This window comes from Ursus arctos, chromosome X (genome assembly GCF_023065955.2).
Source record: "Ursus arctos isolate Adak ecotype North America chromosome X, UrsArc2.0, whole genome shotgun sequence".
Lineage (NCBI taxonomy): Eukaryota > Metazoa > Chordata > Mammalia > Carnivora > Ursidae > Ursus > Ursus arctos.
Genome location: NC_079873.1, coordinates 72,963,954 through 72,965,256, shown reverse-complemented (window position 1 = coordinate 72,965,256; position 1,303 = coordinate 72,963,954). Strand labels below are relative to the sequence as shown.

The 1,303-nt window shown below is 34.1% G+C and overlaps 1 non-coding gene across 1 annotated transcript; it reads right to left on the bottom strand.

Annotated features, from left to right (window-relative positions):
• Positions 1–929: 929 nt before the first annotated feature.
• On the bottom strand, positions 930–1,034 carry LOC125281281 (U6 spliceosomal RNA). Its single transcript, XR_007188410.1, has one exon. It is a non-coding gene; the product is annotated as a U6 spliceosomal RNA (small nuclear RNA).
• Positions 1,035–1,303: the final 269 nt, after the last annotated feature.

Below are 1,303 nucleotides of genomic sequence, written 5' to 3'. Positions count from 1 at the left end.
GCAGGGTGTCAGCTTCTGCTTTGTCTTCAGCTTGCCTTCCGTTCCCTCATCAGGAGTCCAGATTTATCTAACATTAAAATGTAGAAAGTAGTATGAACTATATATTGGAAATTAAAGGGGCGCCTGGGTGACTCAGTCTTCAAGCATCTGCCTTTGGCTCAGGGCATGATCCCGGTGTTCTGGGATCGAGCCCAGAATTAGGCTCCTCCGCTGGGAACCTGCTTCTTCCTCTCCCATTCCCCCTGCTTATGTTCCCTCTCTCACTGGCTGTCTCTCTCTCTGTCAAATAAATAAATAAAATCTTTAAAGAAAAAAAGGAAATTAAAAAATATTTGTATATTTTACTGAGTTCAGACAGTGTGGCTTTAATAAGCTCTCTAATATCCAGTTATCCAGCGTTTTTGGTAACAAAACAACCTTTAAAATGCATAGCAGTTACCAATACTGTCTTGTAATACATTAGGAGACAGTGACAGCGATCTGGTACAATCATAGATTTATAACGCCTCATAGAATAAATGCATTGAACATTCTATACATTATTTCTACAGTGTGTCTAAAGTTACTACTAAACACTTAAAGATGTAAATATAATCAACATAGATTTACATTTTATTGTAAAGTTTCTTAACATAAATCTCTGTAAATTTCCATTTAACATATATTTGTCCTATGAATGACTTAGAAGACTATAAGAGGAATGAGAGAGGATAAATGACTTGGCTAGGATAAATTGAGGCAAAAATAACCCATCAATAATAGTTGATGTCTTCTTAAATTCCTGAATATGCTTTCTGAATTTATCATGAACTTGACTCAAGTTCTTGTCGATCTTTAAGAGTATTAATTACTTGGAATTTTCCATGCTGCCTTTTTTGACTTTCCACTCATATAGTCTATCTTCTTTCTTTCTTTCTTTCTTTTCTTTTTTTTTAATGAAATGCTTCACAAATATGGTGTCATCCTTGTGCTGGGGCCATGCTAATCTTCTCTATATTATTCTAATTTTAGTATACACAAAAGCAAGCACTCATATATTCCATTTTCTTTTGCAAGTGCATTTTTTTAATCTTTCTGATCAAGCTCCTAATTTATTAATACATGTGTAAATTTAGTTTTATCCCATCTAAAGTAGCAACTAAGAAACTACTCTTTGGAAATCACTGTAATAAGCACTTTGCATATTATGGTATATATCCTCTTGTTTGTTTACAGACTGTGTTGATCATACAAGGCTCAACTCATTCTATTTCTTTTTATATTCCTCTACTTCAGAGGTTAGTGCCTATCTACATTTCCTCAC